The 19,866-nt window shown below is 44.5% G+C and overlaps 1 protein-coding gene across 11 annotated transcripts in view; it reads right to left on the bottom strand.

Annotated features, from left to right (window-relative positions):
* The window catches only part of ZNF484 (zinc finger protein 484), a 44,552-nt gene extending 38,997 nt beyond the window's left edge, over positions 1–5,555 (bottom strand). For 3 of the 11 annotated variants that reach the window (XM_025423693.3, XM_025423699.3, XM_049093311.1), the window contains exon 1: positions 5,280–5,554. The gene's annotated coding sequence lies outside the window, so the exon portion shown is untranslated. Of the gene's footprint in view, positions 1–23; positions 107–5,279 lie in introns of all 11 variants that reach the window. The other 8 variants (XM_025423692.3, XM_025423701.3, XM_049093299.1 and 5 more) reach the window with 7 other exon arrangements.
* Positions 5,556–19,866: the final 14,311 nt, after the last annotated feature.

Below are 19,866 nucleotides of genomic sequence, written 5' to 3'. Positions count from 1 at the left end.
TTATCACATTGACGCCCACTGACCTGAAGTCAGTGGATTCTTCAGAGATTCTTGAAGGCTCACTGAATGCTCTAACATCAAGGCTCTGTGGAAACACAAATGGATCCTGCAAAGAGAGCACCACATGGTGACAGCCACTCAGCTGTCCTCCCAAGAGCCTCATACAGTGTGGAACAGGTGGCACACGGGACAATAAGAAGTACAGAGCCAAAGCAATGGATGTTTAAATCCCAGCTCTTACATCTTCTAGCTGTGACAATCTGGAGAACTCACTTCTGTTCCAGTTTCTCCATCTTCATACTTTCTAAACAAACTTATACTTAAAAAGCACTCAGCCCACGTGCAGCACATAAATTCTTATTATACATTAGCTACTGCTATTATTGCAGTATCAGCAATCCACGCAGAATGCATTTTACTATATCAGAGGTCATCGGACTTTAGAGTCTGCTCAAGTCATCACCTAGTTCCTCACTCCCACTCCTCAATGTGCTCCACTGTCCGCTGCTCCACAGTGACCTTCCTCAGAAGCCATTATTCACACCTCAGAATCACTGGTTCCCTCATCTTGCTGCCCACAGACCCCGAATCACTCATTCTACAGTTCCTGATCACAGAGCCTCCAATGGCCCTGGCTCTCCACCAATCAATCCCATGCCCTATAAAGGAAAAAAACTCATTTATGTGTTCTATTCTCAATATTTCTGGTCACCAAATGTGTATGTGTTGGAAGTTGGCAGAGAAAGGGACCTCCACGCTATGCAATTCTGCAACACCAGCACAGTGTCCTACAATTTAACTCAATTCTGACATCAACACCTTGGAGTTAGCATCAGATCACACAGGTTGAGGGCTCAGTCCTACAAGAGTACTCCCTACTCCAGCTTCAGATGCCAATCTGAAGTCTAGGTTGTTATTTGTACTTTATCAATTGGCTAAATCAGAGGTTCCCTGGACCCCCAGCTTGTGGGGGGTTCCACTAATTTGCTAGAGCAGCTCACAGAACTCAGGATAACATTTAACTTACTGGATTAACAATTTATTATAAAAGAACATACCTCGGGAACAACCAGATGGAAGAAACGCATAGGGCAAGGTATATGGGAAAGGGTGCCCCTCTCTCCCATGTGCTCAACCCAGAAACTCTCCAAACTCTACGTTTTGGGGGCTTTATGGAAGCTTTATTCATACAGATGATTAATTAAATAACTGGCCATTGGTGATGGACTCAACCTCCATCCAGGGGATGGGTTTCAAGTTCCAACCCTCTAATCACATGGTTAGTTCCTTTCTCAACCAGCCGCCATCTAGTGGCTATCTGAGGGCTTTCCAAAAATTACTTCATTAACATAAACTCAGGTGTGGTTCAAAGGAATTTATTATGAATAATAAAAACATTCATTCACATTCATTTCTCTGGAGTTATTCCAGGAGCCAGGAACAAAAGGTGCTCCTATAGCTCTTACCATTTAGGAAATTACAAAGGTTTTAGGAGCTCTGTGCTGTGAACCACAGACGAAGTTTAAAATATCTATTTCTTATTATATCACAATATGGGATAACTGTGATCCCATATTATATCACAATGGGAGCATAGGCTCCCATTACTGGCCTCCACACTTTTATCACTACCCACCATGCATCTCCATCAACCATCCTAAGAGTCCCAATCCCAGACACACCTGCACCTACAACAGGCCCAAGAAAGCACTCAAACACACTTACCATCTAGGCCTATACCATTAGCCTTCCTCACAAACTTACACACACATGTACACACACACACACACACAAACATATAAGGAACCCAATGAATGTACAAATCTGGGGATATTCTTGAATTTTATTATTTTTTTTAAATAAAGATTTTATTTATTTATTCACGAGAGACACAGAGAGAGAGAGAAAGGCAGAGACACAGGCAGGAGAAGCAGGCTCCATGCAGGGGGCCCGATGTGGGACTCGATCCCAGGTCTCCAGGGTCACGCCCTGGGCTGAAGGCAGCACTAAACCACTGGCCACTCAGGCTGCCCCCTATTCTTGAATTTTATTTTATTTTATTTTTTTATTCTTAAATTTTAAAGACAAATTAAAAAATTGAAAACACATAAATCTAATGTGCATGTGAAATAATAGGTCATCTACAGAGAAAATTTTCCAAAAATCAAGATTCTTCACCTGCAGTAATGAAAATTAAGTATCAGAAATATCATCTAAAAGATCATTTCTCTGTTAGGGCCAGAGAAAGAAACAAAGTGCTTTTCAAAAAGCACTTACAAAAACAAACAAACAAACAAACAAAAAAACCAAAAAGCACTTGCAGACTATCTCTATCTGAGGAAAATATAAAGTATTACAAATATATATAAAATGAATCAGATAAGAAATCCCAAATAGAAAAATACTGTTTGGGGCACATGGGTGGCTCAGTCAGTTAAGTGTATGCCTTCAGCTCAGGTCATGATCCGGTAAGATAAAAGCACTGCAGGGGGGGGGGAGTGAGGGGGTTGGGGGGTGGGGGGGGTGTCTTCTGGGATGAAGCCTGGTGGGAAGGGCTCTCTGCGAGAGTCTGCTCCTCCCTCAGCCCCCTCCCCCCACTTCTACTCTCTCAAATAACACTTAAAAAAGAAAAAAGTTAACAATTATTTTTCAAGAAATATAATTATAAAAAAGGACGATGACAGTGATGCAATGAGGCCATTAAAGGAAAATTAATAATACCCTAGGAGAAAATATTTCTAATTACCTCAGGAAAAGACAGATGTTATGTAGAGTGTAAGATGAAAACAATAAACAGAAATTTCATGAATTTTCTGAAAGTAGAAAGTATGAAAAAGAAAAGGAAATGTAGAAAATAATGACTTAAATAGTGAACATTAAAATGGAAGATACAGGGATGCATGGGTGGCTCAGCGGTTGAGCGTCTGCCTTCAGCTCAGGGCGTGTCCCAAAGTCCCAGGATAGATTCCCACATTGGGTTCTTCGCAGGGAGCCTGCATCTTCCTCTGCCTGTGTCTCTGCCTCTCTCTCTGCATGTCTCTCATGAATAAATAAAATCTTTAAAAATAATAATAAAATAAAATGGAAGATACAAAATCAGGTAAACCATTACAACATTAAACTGAAGAGAGAAAATGATCCTACTGACAAACAGAGACTATATGTTGGATTTGGAAAAACCAAAATGTATCTATTTATTTACAGGTAGTTAACATAAACAATGAGACAAATATGAATACAAAATAAAGCCCTGGGCAAGATTACATTATCAAAATGAGATAAAAACAAAAGAAGGACGGCAATATGAGTATCAAAGTGAAATTCGAAGTTAATGTGCTTTTTTGTTGAAAAGAGGGATTCTATAATAATAGCATTTGATAAATGAAAAAAAATGATACAAAATACATTAACCATTACATGTACGTATGCCTGCACCCAAAATACATACCTGAACCCAAAACACATATGAATAAAACTAGCAAAAAACAAAACACCCATAGATCTATAAAGTGAACCTTCAGTGAGAGATTGTTGTTTTTTAGAATACAATAAATCAAGTGGACCAAAAACTAAAAAAGAGGAAAAAGATTTAAAACTACAAGTAGACTATTTAATATACATAGAGAACTCGGCAACATACAAACAAAATACACTCTTTCTCTTATATCCATTGAACAAAGTTTACTGTATAAGTCAAAGAAAATCTTGATACATTTTTAAATATTGATACTTTACAGGCTACATTTTGCTACAACACAGTCAACTTGAAAATAAAACAGATCTTAATACTTTGGAAATGAAGAAAGTCTCCTAAATAACTCAGGATCAAAAAACATCAAATTTAAATTAGACACCTGATAGGGGTGCTGACAGGCTCAGTCTGAAGAGCATGATCTTGGGGTTGTGACTTCAAGCCCCATGTTGGGTGCAAAGATTACTTTAAAAAAGAAAAAGAAGGGACGCCTGGTGGCTCCCGGGTTGAGTGTCTGCCTTTGGCTCAGGGCGAGATCGTGGAGTACCGGGATCAAGTCCACCCACATCAGGCTTCCTGCATGGAGCCTGCTTCTCCCTCTGCCATCTCTCTTTCTGTGTCTCTCATAAAGAAAGAAAAGAAAGGAAAAGAAAAAAAAAAGGAAGAAAAGAAAAGGCACCAGTTAAGCCTCCCACTCTTGATTTTGGCTCAGGTCATGATCTCAGGGTTGTGGGAGAGGGAAGTCTGCCACCCCCTTCTCACACTCTCTCTCTCTAAATCTTCAAAAAAAACATAAAAAAACTATACACTTCATAAATTGATATAAAGGAAATTTTATACTCCTATAAGTATGCAGCATAAAACTGAAAAAATAAGGGGAAGAATGACAATTTACATCAAAAAGTGAAAAAATAAGAGAAAGTATCTTTTAAAAAGGGAGAGACTAAATTAGTATAAAAACAGTAGAGATGGGGCACATAGGTAGCTCAGTCATTTGGGTGTGCGGCTCCTGATTTCTGCCAGGGTCATGATCTCAGGGTCCTGGGATGGGGCCTCCCCTGGGACTCCTTAGAGTAGCGCGCCTGAAATTCTCTCCCTCTCCCTCTGCCCCTCCTACCCCTCTTGTGGACACCTGCTCTCTCTCTAAACAGATAAATCTTTAAGAAGAAAAAAGAAGTAGAGATTATAAAGACAACCATGGTCCTTTAAACTGGTCCATACTTTAAATGTACTTTTAAATGGTCCATAAAATAAAATTTGAGACGTTTAATAATAAAAAAAAGAAAGAAAAACATATTATGAGTAGCAAAGTAGCTCCTAATCTGGGTAACAGATCAAAATGAGGTAAATGAAAATTTATGCTTCATGGCAATAATTTTTAAATCTCTAGCAAAATATAGCACAAATAAATCATAAATATTCCTAAACCAAAAAGCCTAAAAAACAGAGGATATCAATTAATGTCTAACATCACTCATCCCTCAGACTCCCCACTATTCAGTCTCCACAGTTATCCACTCCCACTGACCCTACAAACCCCGCCCCGCCCCCGCCGACCGACCGACGGAGACCCCGGGGACGCGGGCCTGCCCCAGCCGACCGACCGACGGAGACCCCGGGGACCCGGGCCTGCCCCCGCCGACCAACCGACGGAGACCCCGAGGACCCCGACTCGCCCCCGCTGACGGAGACCCCATGGGCTCCATTATTTCATCCACTGCCGGCTCTCATCACTGACCCGATGCTAATCACAGACATCAGACACGTTTCTCCGCTCAGCTCCCGACGTTCCCACCGCTGTACTCACCTGCCCCTCACCCACGCTCTCTTAGGACCGTGGCCATTTACCTCAGGCAGTGACTAAACCTGGCCGACTTCCTTTCTCGCTCTCTCTCAGTCCCTGCGGGACTCCTTCAGCTGCCGCCTGGGTGTGCGCATGCTCCGCAGCTGCTGCTTGGCGGGAGGTCTCCCCACTCAACATGGCTCTCTGCTAAAATCGGCCCCCTCCAAATGGCTGACTCAGCCCAACATGGCGGCAATCGTCAGCCAGGCCTGCGGGCGGCCATGTTGAAGTGACGTGAGACTTCGTCGCTCAGAGCCGTCAGGCGGCTAGCGGCGGCCCGGCTCTGGCAGTAAGCCAGAAAACCGGAGCCTCTTCCTCAGAGCTGCCTAAGGCCTTTCTGCGTGCGCGTCTGCGCGCAGCACCATTTGAGCCAATCAGCAATTACAGAACACCCCAAAACAGTAGGGTACGCATTCTATTCAAGCACCTTTGGAGCGTTTATCGCGGTTTATTTTAACTTGGGCCATAAAACAAATCTTACAAAATTTAAGAACTGAAATCGTACAGGCTCTGTTCTCTGGACACAGTGGCATCAGTAGAAATTGGGAACTAAAAGACAACGGGAAGTTAACGCTTGTAAATTAACACAGTTCTAAGTAACCCATAGACCAAAAGAAGAAGTCTCAAGAATTTTAGAATACACTGAAATGAATGAAAATAAAAACGCAGTATCTCAAAATGTGTAGGTTGTAGCTAAGGCAGTGGTGAGAGGAAATTCTGTACCAGGGAAAATTGCAAAGGTTTACATTACATAGGAACAAAATTCTCGAATCAACTGCCTACACTCCCACCTCAATAAACTAAAAAAGGAAGAGCAATAAACCTGTAGTAAGAAGGAAGGAAATAATAAAAAGTAGAAACAAACAAAAAAAAAGTAGAAACAATGAAATTGAAAAACAGTAGAAAACAAGGTGGGCGGGGGTTGAGGGGGGGTGACTGGGTGACCCGCACTGAGGAGGGCCCTTGATGGGGGATGAGCGCTGGGTGTTATACATGTTGGGAAATCGAACTTCAATAAAAAACAAATGAAAAAAAAAGTTGAAATGAGTATGTAGAAGAGGTATGTGCCCTCCTGTTTTCATTTCAGCATTATTCACAACAGCCAAAAATAAACAACCAAAGTGTTCATCAACACACAAATGGATGAAGAAATGAGGTACATATACGCAGTGGAATATTTCGCCACAACAAAAGGAAATGCCATTTGCAACAATATGGCTGGGACTTATTTAAATCAGAGAAAGACAAGTAGTGTATGTTCTCACTTTTATTTGGAATCCAAGAAATGAAAAAACAAAAACGAACCTGAAATCATAGATACAGAGAATAGATTGGTGGTTGCCAAAGGTTGGGAGAGGAGGGTGCTGAAGATTCTCAAAAGGTGCCTACTTCCATTTATAAATAAACCTGGAGCTAAAATGCACAGCATGGTGACTATAGTTAATAATACAGTAGTGCATATTTGAAAGTTACTAGGAGAATAGAACTTAGAAGTTCTCAATTGTAAAAAATAAAATAAAATTGTAACTCTGTGGTGATATGTTAGACTTATAATGGTGATTACTTTGCAATATATGCTATAGCAAATAATGTTATGCACTTGAAACTAGTTATATGTCCATTATATTTCAATTAAAAATGTAATGATGTGAGATAATGGATATGTTAACTAACCTTATTTTTGAAATGGTTTTATTTATGTTTAAGATATTATTCATTCATTCATGAGACACAGAGACATTGGCAGAGGGAGAAGCAGGCTCCATGCAGGGAGCCCAATGCAGGACTCTGGGATCACAGCTTGAGCCGAAGACAGACACTCAACCACTCAGCCACCCAGGCATCACGTGATGGCTTTATGATATATATGTGCACTAAATCATCACATTGTACATTTTAAACTTACACAACATTATATGTCAATTAGATCTCAGTAAAGCTGGAGGATGGATTCAAACTCAAAAACAGTTACTAAAAAATGATACAAATAGATTAAAAGTAATAGAGAAAGCTATAGCACACTAAATAACACTAAAAGAAAACTAGGACGCTTGGGTGGCTCAGTGATGGATCATCTGCCTTCCACCCAGGGCATGATCCCAGGGTCCTGGGATTGATTTCCACATCAGGCTCCCTGCATTACCTTTTGCTTTGCCAATGGATTTCAGGATGCTTTAGCAAGGACATGCAGTGAAAAAGGAAAACCAGCAGGCCTTGTCATCCTTGAGGAAGTGGGACAGAAAAGGAGCATTTAGAGAACATCTACTTGAGGAAGACCAAAATCTCCTAGGAAGCTATGGGACAGAACATCTTGTGACTTGATTTTGCAAACTGGAGATAATGAAACAAAGTTTATCTTTAAAAAATAAAGGATTACATTTGCAACTTTGCAGTATTTCTTGGAGATGACAATGATTAGGCTCTATCATCTAACAATGATTTCCTTGTTATGGAAAATCTTAAATACACATGTCACAAGCACACTACAAAGGCACACACACAGAGTCCACTTTATCCAGTCCTCAGGCAAGATTAACATAATTGTAAACTCAATGATATTTCACTACATGTTTAACTTGGCTCCTTACATGTCTCATCAAGCAAAGCACAAGATAAAGTCACACGACAAACAAGATAGAACAAAAGGTAGAAGGTTAATGAACCACATGTGAAGTCAGTCTGTGAGTGAGCAGTTGAAGGAAGGCCTCAGTCCAGTCTAGGTCAGCCCTCGGCACACACTGCTTACGTTCATGCAGTGGAGGATCTTTTCTGTTCTGAGATCAGTTCAGCAGAGCCTTCCGTGGCAGCTGCCTTTTAGATACGGTCAGATGTGAAAGAGTCAGCGTCTGGAAAGTTTGACAGTTTGCTGCAAAAATCTTATTTTTTTTTTAAGATTTATTTAAGCAACCTCTACATCCGTCATGGGCTCAAGCTCACAACACTGAAATCAAGAGTCTCATGCTCCACCAACTGAGACAGTCAGGCACTCCCAAATACCCCCCATTTATTTATTTATTTATTTATTTATTATTTTTTAAAGATTTTGTTTATTTATTCATAGAGATACAGAGAGAGAGAGAGAGAGAGGCAGAGACACAGACAAAGGGAGAAGCAGGCTCCGTGCAGGGGGCCCGATGTGGGACTTGATCCCGGGTCTCCAGGATCATATCCCGGGCTGCAGGCAGTGCCAAACCGCTGGGCCACTCAGGTTGCCCTGGGCCTCCCACCTGGGTTGCCCAATCGCCCCCTTTTAAAGGACTTAATTAGTCTTGGACTTTTACAGACACCCTCTGGTTCTGCTGATTATCAGTCAGCCTGTGCTGGTTTGGATGACATCTGGTCTGAGCCGCAGTGTCTTTGGCCGCTTGCATCATTGCTTGACATGAGTGACCATCTTGCTCTCTACAGAACACAAAATAGAAGAGTTTCAGGAACTTCCATATATCACCAGCTTCAACCGTCGTCAGTTTGTGTGATTGTTGTGTATTGGGTAAAATTTTCTCCATGAGATTGGATAACTAGAGTCTAGAGAGGCTCATTCAGTGGTTTACATTTTTGGCAGTTTCCAGCAATGAATCAAGGAACTTCCTCATACACATGGATGTGGTCAGGAAGCGAGCATTCTGGCGGTAGGAGTACTGGGTTGAAGTGTTTTCAAGATGCTGATGAATGTAATGAACCTGACTTTTCCATGAACAGTATGAGAAACTGCCTACCATGCTAGCCACTGTGTTGCAAGGGGTATGTCTGTGCACACTTTTACATTCTTGGATTGCCCTGTCAGAGCACATAAATTGGCTGGATCACAGAACCAGAGAATGGGTCCCTGGGGTGGGAGACACAACGTTTTTTTTGTTTGTTTGTTTGTTTGTTTTAAGATTGTATTTATTTATTTGAGATAGAGAGCACACAAAAGGTAGGGAGAGGCAGAGAGGGAGGGAGAAGCAGACTTCCTACTGAGTAGGGAGCCTGACATGGGACCCCGAGATCATGACCTGAACTGAAGTCAAGTGTTTAACTGACTGAGGCACCCAGGTGCCATGAGACATCTTTTTACTGTAACCCTTTCTTTCTACTTTGTAAATTTTGTGGCTGTGCTTGTGAATCTGTATGTTTTACTATGCATTTATTATTCAAAAAGATAAAGTATTTGACCAATCTAATGGGTTGTATCTCATTATAATTTGCATTTCTTAATGGCTTTTGAGTTTGAACATCTTTTGTATGTATTTATTAACCATTTATATTTCTGTTTCTGTTGATTGCATTTCCTTGGCCTATTATTTTGTGGTGTTTTTTAAAGATTTTATTTATTTTGGGGGGAGAGAGAGAGAGAGCACAAGCCGGCGGGGAGGAGGAGCAGAGGGAGAAGCAGACTACTAGGACCCTGAGATCATGACCTGAGCTGAAGGTAGACCCTTAACTGACTGAGCCACTCAGGCACCCCTGTGGGGTTTATTTTTTTATTGAATGATAGAAACACATATTTTGAATAATCACTCACCTTCCTTACTTTGAATTAATTCCAGGTGTTTTCTCCTATGTGGTCAGTCATCTTATTTTATTGAAAGTTTTTTCACCTGGATTTAATCTTTTTCATTGTTGTTGGTATATAGAACTCAATGCGGGATCCTTGGGCGGCGCAGCAGTTTGGCGCCTGCCTTTGGCCCAGGGCGTGATCCTGGAGACCCGGGATCGAATCCCATGTTGGGCTCCCGGTGCATGAAGCCTGCTTATGTCTCTGCCTCTCTCTCTCTCTCTCTCTCTGTGTGACTATCATAAATAAATAAAAATAAAAAAAAAGAACTCAATGCATTTTTTAATAGAGGAAGGTGAGTTTGTTTCTCTAATATTAACAAAAATTTTATAAGAAAAATTACTAGAATAATGCATGGAGTGGTATAGGCATCTCTACTTCTGTTAGGTCAAAAGAAAGGAAGGAAGGCAAGAACAGAAAGGAAACAAACCTTCAAAGAAATTTGCTTTTTGGTCTACAGTCAATATGAAGAGGTGACCTTTGGAGCCACAAAGAAAGATTAAATCATAGTTGATTATGCTTGTTCCTCAAGGAGTCAGTCTAACTGAGCAGTAGTAAGCAACAACTCAAATGTCCACATAGAGCATCAGGTCCCTAAACAAGGCCTTCTTCCAGTTCCTCTGGTTCTTCCACCAAAGACATGTCTATCAGGGAAATCCTAGAAAATGTCCCCACCGTTTGAGGATGAGAACATCCACACATGTCAAGAGCAGAGGATTACTGGAAAGAAATGGGGAGTATTCCTTGCTAAAGATGCTAAGACTGCAAAACGATGGTGTTCTTTTGTTTCTGCCTTGGCAGTGGGCTGATGCTGAAGTCAACTGGGATATAGTAATTCTGGTTTGAACATGGAGCATCCTTGAGGTTAAACAAGTACCCAGCTTTGTGTGGGTTGGTGAGGCAGCAAAGGTCAGGCTGATGCGGGCTGGCTGGGTCCACAGACCCAGAGGGGATCTCACAGGACCTGCCAAGAGGGTGCTTGGCTTTGTGCAGTATGGAAATTGAATGTGAGCTGAGAGGATGTGAGAGCAGAGTTTATGGAAGACCTAGAGGGAACAGATACACAGAGGGTCCAGGAGACTCAGAAAGGAAAGAAGAGTGAGTCTCCTCTTTGCTTGGTGTCTGGGGTTTTCCTTGAGGGTTGAGGTCTGGTGCATGTGTCCTCTCAGGTATCCAGGAACAAAGATAAGTGTTTAGGTGTCCTCCATAAGTCACTTGTACTCCAGAACCAGGGGTCTCAAGGATTCAGTGGTCTTGGTATGATGACCCAGTGACTCCACTAGGTCACTCCTTAGGTATTATCTATTGTGCTGGAAGACTTCAAAGAAATAATTCCTTGACCTTTATAAGGAGGAAATGCATTATCTGTACTATAAGGCATGTGCAAGGTGAGGGTGCAGGTCCCAGCCGTACAGCATTCCAGGAAAGACAGGACTATGTATGGAGCCAGTGAAAAGACCAGTGGCACCAGGGGCTGGGGGACAGAGAGGGACGAAAATGTGGGACACATAGGGTTTCTAGGGAATGAAAATATGTGATGCCATGATGATGCAAACATGTCCTTGTACATTTGTCCAGACCCACAGCATATCTACCACTGAGAGTGAATCTGTGGACTCTGGGTGATGATTATGATGTGTCTGTGGAGGTTTGCCAGTTGTAACAAACGTACCATCTGATGTACCATCTGGTAGGAAATGTGCTAGCTGAGGAGGCTGTGAGTGGGGGGACGAGGTATATGGGAAATCTCTGCACTTTCCCCTCAACTTTTCTATAATCCTAAAACTGCTCTAAAAAAGTCTTAATAAAAAACTAAAAATTGGGGTACATGGGTGGCTGAGTCAGCCAAGCCATATCTACCTTCAGCTCACATCGTGATTCCGGGGTCCTGGGGTTGAGTCTCAGACCAGGCTCCATGCTCAGCAGGGAGTCTGCTTCTTTCTCTCCCTCTGCCCCTCCTCCTGCTCATGCTCTCTCTCTCTCTCTCAAATAAATATGTTTTAAAAACTATTAAAGATTACCACAAACTGAATAATATTTTTTAAAGAAAATAATTACCACAAACTGAGTGGCTTAAACAACAGAAACTTACTGTCTTTCAGTCTGGACACCAGAAGCCCAAAATCAAGGTGTTGACGGGGTTGGTTTCTCCTGTAGGCTCGAGGGAGGATCTGTGCTTTGCTTCCCTCCTGGCTTCTGGTGGTTTGCTGGCTATCGTTGGGCTTCCTTGTTTGTAAATCTCTGCCTTCCTTGTTACATAGTGTGTTTCCCTATGTCCAGTTTCCCCTTTTCAGAAGGACGACAGCCATATTGGATCAGGGGTGTACCTTACTGCAACATGACCTCATTTTAACTAATCACATTTGCAGTGACTATTTCTGGATAAGATCACATTCTGAGGTATTGGGGGTTAGAACTCAATGTACATAAATAAAAGAGTATCACTCGGCCATAACAAGAATGAAGCTTTGCCATTTCCAACAGCCTGGATGGACTTAGGGGGTATGATGCCAAGTGGGATAAGTCACACAAAGAAAGACAAATACCATATGATTTCACTCATATGTGGAATCTAGAAAGCAAAACAAATGAACAATCAAAAGAAAAACAGACTCATAGATACAGGAAACAAACATTGGTGAACAGAGTGGGGTGAGATAAGGGGGGGGTGGAATCAAGTGGCACAAGCCTCTAGTTATAAATAAGTCATGGGGTTGGAAAGAACAACACAGTGAACACAGTCAGTAATACTGTAACTTTGGTGATATCTGGCAGCTAAACTTCTCATAGGGATCATTTCATAATGTACAACAATATTGAATCACTATGATGAGTGCCTGAAACTCATAGGCTATTGTATGTCAATTATACTTTGAAAAAATGGAAAATAAAAAATAAAGAATATACTTTGATTGAAAAAAAAAGAATATACTTGGCTGGCAATGGAATGTTGGAAAATGTGAGAAATAGAGGTAAGCTTCATAGTTCTGAAAACATCAAAGAATGGATGGAGTTATGAGTAATAGAATGGATAGTTATAGACCCGTAAAGGGGAATCTGTACAATGAGGCAATTACATGGACATTAAAAAAATTAAAACTAGGGTCTTCTCTGTCTTATCTAGATATTCTAGCAAAAACCTACTACAACAGATTACCTAAAGTAAGTACACTACTGATTTTCTTATCTTTGCTAGTCTAGTATTGCCTTACTGTTATTATGATTGTTGAATTACTATTCAGATGATACAGATAATGGGTTACATACAACATTGATCTATAATGTGTTTCAAAGAAAGTGAAAAATATTTAAAATTCTGAAAAATATAATAGAAAAAGAAATGAGGATGAAAACCAAATGTATATTTCTTACTATAAATTACAATATCACACCTCAGAATGGGAGAAAAATTTATCTCATATGTCTTAAAAGGGGCTTGTATCCAGAATACATAAAGTACTGCTACAACTCAACAATAAAAAGACAACCCAATTTAAAATGAGCAAAAGATGAACAGACATTTCTCCAAATAAGATACAAAATGACCAACAAGCACATGAGAAGGTGCTTAATATCATTAGTTATCAGGAGAATGCAACCAAGATCACCATGAGGTCCCCCTTCCCTTCTAGGACAGCTGAGACCCAAAGACAGGGAACAGGTTGTGTTGGCAAAGATGTGGCGAAGCTGGAACCATAGATGACGTTAGGGGAATAGAAAATGGTGCAGCTGCTTGGGAAAACAGTTTTGGACATTTCTCAAAAATTGAAGCACAGGGGCACTTGGGTGGCTCTGTCGGTGATGCGGGTGCAGCACCTGCCTTTGGTTCAGGTCATGATCCTGGAGTCCTGGTAGGGCTCCCTGCGCAGCGGGGACTCTGTTTCTTCCTCTGCGCCCCCCCCCCCCCACGTGGTTGCTCCTGTGCTCGCCATCTCTAACTCTCAAATAAGTAAAATCTTTTAAAAAATTAAAAAATGAAAAAAAAAAAAAAAAAATTAAAAAATGAAGACACCTCACAGGAAGGGACCCGACTGATGGTCCGGAGAGAGAAGGATAAATGAAAATTTAAGACACATGACTCCCTCTCCAATGGTCAGACTAATGGGAAGGGTGGGAGGAAGAGGGACCAATGCCAAAATTCCTAGATCTGGGTCCCAAGTGTGGGCTCAGCAGCAGTGCCCAAGCCGACCTCACTCCGCCTCCCGTAGAGGCTGGAAAGGAAGGGGCACAGGCTCCACCCCCGGATGGGATGGTGCCCCTTTTACAACCCAAGGGCACCTTATCTGGACAGGGCCCTGGCCCTCACAGGGCAGGAGGATGCCTGCTGGAACCATTCACTGACCGAGCTGCTTCATGGAATGTGTGTGAGCACAGGCAAACAGGGCAGCCACTCCCTGCAGGAGAAGGAGCACAAAAGGCAGAGCTGCCAGCCTTGACCAGAGTCCTAGAACTTTCTGGGGAGAAAAACATAAACATTTTTACTGGCTCTAAGGAGGCTTGGAAAGAGAGGATTCCTGGCCTCCAGTAACAGGACACAAACACACTTAGGACATTTTAAATCAGCAGGTGGTCCTTCTTCTGTGAGTCAAGGTAGCTCATCCAGGACACCAAGGGATGGACTCCCAGGAAGGCAGGAACCAGAGGAACGGCAGATTTGGATCCGGGTAGCCTGAATCCTTCAGAAAGACTCGTCAGAAGGAAGGCTCATGATACTGCATGGGATGAAGAAAGAGCCTGAGGAAGGGGGTTTACGGTAGCCCTGCTTTATCATAGACCGTGACACTCATGGGCTGTCCTGCTGCCCAAGCTCTGGCGTGCCCCAACCCAAGGCCGCGCGGGAGGGAACCAGCCAGAGCATGACTGACAGATGTGAACTGTGTGCTTGAAACAGTCCTGAAAAAAAAAAAAAAAGAAACAGTCCTGAGCCTAAAAGATGTCCCTGTCACAGGGGAACCTTCCTACTGAGGATGACGAACAGACCGGCCAGACGCCAAGGATAATGGGGCAGCCCAGGGTCTTTGCTGGGTTTGGGACCCCCTCTCGGGGTTGGTGGGGTCCCACCACGTGCACAGAAGACGCCTCTGATGTCGCAAAACTTCTATGAAAAGAAGTAATTCCTGGGGCTCCTGGGTGGCTTGGTGGTGGAGTGTCTGCCTTTAGCTCAGGGCATGACCCCAGGGTCCTGGGATGGAGTCCCACATCGGGCTCCCCACAGGGAGCCTTCTTCTCCCTCTGCCTGTGTCTCTGCCTCTCTCTCTGTGTCTCTCACAAATAAATAAATAAAATATTAAAAAAAGAAATAATTACTGAGTTTGGACCACCAACACTGTGGAGAGTGATAACAGCCCTTCCTTCACTTGTGTCCGAAGTGACTCAACAAGTGAGGAAAGCTCAGCAACTCACGTCCTCTGCATGCGTCTGGAAGCCCCATCAGCTGGCAACATCATTGAGGTGACTTGCACCCTGAAGAGGCCTTCGGCCCAAATGTCAGGAAACCCACTCGAAATGGGATCAAGTATCATCTCCTCCAAATATGGGTTGTTCCCCAAAGTGGGCGTCACTGAGCCTGCAGGGGACACACTCTCAGACCATGTAACGGGCCCCGCGCTCATGTGGGTACAGTGGAAACCAAGCAAACAGTATATACAGCGATGGTACCAGGTGCTGCTTGGCTACAGTCTGCTCTTCCCAGCAAGGAGCCCTCCCATTCTTCCCGTCCCTCCAGTCCGGGGATAAGGTGTTTCTAAAAGCCCAGAAGAAATGAGGACCTGACCATCAGGGGGCAGAAGAGTGGACAGGACCCCAAGATGTGTCACTGACCATGTACATCTGTTAAACGTGCAGGTGTGACATTCTGGGCCCCGAGCACCAGGGTGAACAGAGCACCGCCTGAAGGGGAGAAGCCTGTGGCCGCTCTTCTGGAAGTCACTGGACGGCCACCGTCCTGTAGGCCTCTGGGAAGACAGAACACCTACCTCTCCTCTGTTGTGCCCCTGACCTAGAGAAACATCATGGACAGTCCGCCTGGTGGCTCCTCATCCAGAGCCCTTGTTTCTTTCTTACCCTGGAGCTCGCAAATGGCTGGAAGGAGAAATTAAACTCCTCCCCTTGGATCCTGGTTCAATCACCCCCCAGACAGGGGTGTGTTTCATTCTAGGGGGAGAGAGACCCCCTGGACACAGACAGCTGTGGTTTCTTCTGCTTGTGGTCAGTGTAGCTCCCCGAGATGACTCACGTGCTTTGGGACTTCCCAGGAGTAGTCCATGGCATTTCTTTGTGTGCATCTGCTTCCCTGGTGAGGGTTGCAGCTCACCAATTTGCCAGTGTGGGACCCAAGGAATTTAACAAAAATCCCCTACCCCTGGACAAGCAGAGCAGGACTAACTCCATTTTGTGCTACACCCGCCATCTCATGTATAACCCCCACATGACCTGCTTATTGCTTAAGGCACTCCCCCACCCTAGTCAAGCTGCTGAGCATACCCTTACCGGAAACCGGCTCATATAGGAATGCGGAACCCCTAACCACCAAAGAATGTAAACCCCACCTTTTGCCCGCCAAATCTGTGCGCCAATTCTGACCAGAGTGATAGGCTAGTTCAAATGGTCACTATAGGGTAAATTGTTATAAAACTGCTATGCCTCTTAACCTCGGGGTCCAAGTCCCTGCTCTGCTGTGTCGGGTATACTTGGACCCAAACTCAAGTTTGCAAATAAACCCTCGTGCGCTTGCATCAGTGTTGGCTCCTTGGTGGTTTCTTGGATACGCAATCTTGGGCACAACAGCCAGCTCCCAGGTTAGAGCTGCAGTGATACATCAGCACAGGTGGACGTAAGTACAGAGAAAACCAGGCTGCAAGCCACTCAGCTGCCAGATGTCTACACCGCCACTCCTCACTTCTCCAAGGCGACTGGGACTGGTTTGCTGACCGAGTCTATGGGACACCTGCTGGTACTGGATCCGTTTTAGAAGGATGATAACCCTGGGCTCATATGTACTGTGACTGTTCTGGGAACAGCCCGGGGATAAGGTTAGTGACCTCACACACGGGAATGGCTCTAGGACCCCCTGCACTGGAACAAAGGACCAGAAGTTACACCCTGAGTGGTGTTGACTCCTTGTACTGCAGAGTCACTCCGCACCCTACCAGTTCCCAAGGATGGACCCGCACCCATAGTTCATACAAACGCAGTGAAGGACTGATGGGGATCTGTGACAGCTGCCCTGTGAGGGCACACCCGCTTTAAGCCTGCCCTGTGTCTGCCGCAGAGCCAACCCTGGGACCCTGTGGACCACTGGCCTTGAGGAAACAAGGGACCAGAGTTTCAGAAGATAAGGCCTGACAGTACTCAGAAGCTACCCCAGTGATCTGGTGTCCCCAAAGTGAGACAGCGGGCAGCTGATTCCTGGCAGCACAGAGGAACTTGGAAGCCCTGAAGGACAGATGACTGGCTAACCCCCGTGCCCCTGCTCACAGCTTTGACCCAGGCCCCCGCCTGCTGGATGGGGAGGGTGGTGGCCTTGCAGACATCTGTCTTCTCTCTTCCCCAGTTGCTGGCTTCCTAAATAAAATGATCTCTCTTTTTCCCCCAATGCTTGAATCTTGATAATTTCTGAGAGGTGCTCTGCTGATCCCAGGTTGGAACCGGAGCTGCAGGGCCATAGAGACAATTCTCAACTTTTCACGCTGGTGGGCCCTGCTCCTGGGCTGCCAGCCAAGGTCAGGATAACTTCCCCAAACCTCAGAGCAGGGCTGTTTCTGCCCCAAGCACACGCTGCATCCGTGTTGGTAGCAGATAACCTACAAGAAACATGTCAAATAAAGATAAGAGTAAACGTCTGGGTTCCATTCCTGTGTCTCCAAAGCCCGCAGCCTTGCATATACTAGAAGTATAAGATAAAGTCTGAATTTTCTGAAATGTTCTTCATCAGGGTGACTTGTGACTCTTAGCTTAGGCTCTGCTCACAACCAGCTAGGGGAGGGCTGTGGAGCGTCTACACTGGCAGGTGGCCTTCATGGGTGCAAGAGGCTCAGAGACAGTGGCCTTGAGTCACAGGAGAGGATGATGTTAAGGCTGTCAGCACAAGGTGACATCAGAGTCGCGTTCTTTGTCCTGCTGAGGGAGACTGTCTGAAGCCCAGGAGCCTCTACACCCTGCCCGTCCTGGGGTGTCAGCCATGAGCTCTCAGGAAGTTCAGTGAGACCCATGGACAGACACAGAGACAGAGAGAGACGGAGTTGGGAACGAGGTTCCTTTTTGTTGTGATGGGAGGTGGGAGAAGCCATGGTGAGGCCCCAGAAGCAAGCCAGGCTGAGCCCAGCCCAGAGCCGTCCTACATCAATAGAAGCCCGTGGAGAGCCATAGAACTCCCCAATTGCCATGCTTCCTCCATGGCGCCCGAAGGGCAGGCTTGGAGTTTTCTAAGAGATCGTCTTGCCTGCGACTCCCAGCCTGGGGAGGAGCCCCTTTTCCTGCTCGCCCACTTGAAGGTCTACAGGGTCTGAGCTCAGGCATCCTGGGTTTCTGCAGCTTGTCCCATCCCTTTCCATAAGCGCATTTTGTGGTAAAGCACCGATCTCAGGATAACCAAGCGGGTCCTCCTGGTTTGCCTGGACAGGTGGTGGCAAAGTGTGGGTCCTTGACGGGGAACCCACGTGACCTGGAAGGTGCAGGCCATCCCATCTGAGTTTTGGGTGCTGGCATTTCCTGCAGTGCACAGGAGTGATGGGACATTGCCTCTGCGCTCATGAGCCCGGGGCTTCTACGGTTTTGTTTGCAGTGTGATTTCATTAAATCAACTAGGTAATGGATAGTGACCTAGAATATGTTGCCAAGGCTTAGTTAGGACAGCGTGTGCACCGCTCTGTAGAAAGGTGCCCAAGGAGACTGTAGCTTGTCCCTTCCGTGGTACAAGAACCCTGTTAGTTCTGGAGAAAGCGGTGATGCTCAGGGTGGGGGTGGGTGTGCTTCTTATAGGGACTCCTCACGTCACTCTGCAATCCCAAGCTTATGAGGGTCAAGGGAGCTGGTGGTCTCCAGCGACACAAGCTGGCCACAAGACCAGAGAAAGACCCCGCCCACTCCCTCCCCCATCAGGCTCCTCTGTTTCTGGAGATCTTGCTTAATTGTAATCAGTGACCATTTGGGCTGCTTGTTTTTCTCTTCCTCAGCTTTAAATTCCGGCTCTTAAGTTTATGATCACCGATAAAAGAGCGAGCCCTTGAAACTCTAGGTCCCCACCGTGGACCGCAGTGAACATGGAACCCCAGGCAAGCTCGCTGCTTCCTGGGATGTGCGGCTCATACACTTTTTTCTCACTGTGCCTGATGTTTATCGCTGAGTGTCCTGCAATTGTAAGAGCCACATAAGCTGGTCCAGTCACGACACTGGTTATGGACAGGCTGGGACCAGTATTTCTAATTTATGTAACCGTTAACTTCACGGATATAATTGTCTTGCACTTGGAATGTTTGACAGTTGTTTTAGGAGGTGTGAGAGGCTCCAGCAAAGGCACAGCAGATGCTTCTGCCAATTTCTCTTGCCTCCAGCCAGAGGTTCTCTGCTTCCAAAAGCCCCTGTGATTAGACTGGGGCCTAATAGATAAATCAGGAGCATCTATAACCTTAGGGCCTATAGCTCTAATCACATCTGCAGTTTCTGTGGCATCTACTATATTTGTAGGTTCCAGGGTTAAGGTGTAGGTAGGTATCTTTGGGGGCTAGTCTACCTATCCCACTAGGGATAGAATTTCTCCTGTTTCCTCACAGAAAATGATGTTTTGGCTCTTACATTTAGTCCTCTAAATATATTTTTATTGTGGCAAAATACACGAGTCTGTTATGTTTATATTTTGATGCATTTTGAGTTAATTTTTGCATATGGAGAGGTATAGGCTGAGGTTCTGTGTGTGCATGTCTACTACATCAATCTGCTTGTTCCAATACCATTTTGGGAAAAGATTATCCTTTTCCTAATGATGTCTTTGGCATCATTAAAAAAATATATATATAT

The sequence above is a fragment of the Canis lupus genome, chromosome 1 (genome assembly GCF_003254725.2).
Source record: "Canis lupus dingo isolate Sandy chromosome 1, ASM325472v2, whole genome shotgun sequence".
Classification (NCBI taxonomy): Eukaryota; Metazoa; Chordata; class Mammalia; order Carnivora; family Canidae; genus Canis; species Canis lupus.
Note: the sequence above shows the minus strand (reverse complement) of the source record. Positions and strands in the feature narration are given on the sequence as shown.